The sequence below is a fragment of the Caretta caretta genome, chromosome 3 (assembly GCF_965140235.1).
Source record: "Caretta caretta isolate rCarCar2 chromosome 3, rCarCar1.hap1, whole genome shotgun sequence".
Classification (NCBI taxonomy): Eukaryota; Metazoa; Chordata; order Testudines; family Cheloniidae; genus Caretta; species Caretta caretta.
The window spans coordinates 68661682-68662123 of NC_134208.1; positions in this window are offsets into that span (position 1 = coordinate 68661682).

The following is a 442-nucleotide window of genomic DNA, read 5'->3' on the forward strand; positions in this document are numbered from 1 at the left end:
AACAGTAACTAGCGGGGAAGGGGGCAAAGCGCAGCAGCAAACTTCATTCACACGCCTGGGGAGGGAGGGATGCTCGCCGCCCTGGGAGGAGCGGGGCTGGAGTGGGCGCTGCTCTGTGCATTGGGGTGCTGGAGGAAAGAGGGTGACCCGGGAGTGCTCCGTGCATGGGGGTGCTGGAGGAAAGATGGGGCTGTTCTGTGCATGAGGGTGCTGGGGGAAGAGGGGGAACGGGGTCTGTTCTGTGCATTGGGGTGCTGGGGGAAGAGGGGGAACGGGGTCTGTTCTGTGCATTGGGGTGCTGGGGGAAGAGGGGGAACGGGGTCTGTTCTGTGCATTGGGGTGCTGTGGGAAGAGGGGGAACGGGGTCTGTTCTGTGCATTCGGGTGCTGGGGAAGAGGAGGAACGGGGTCTGTTCTGTGCATTGGGGTGCTGGGAGAGGAGG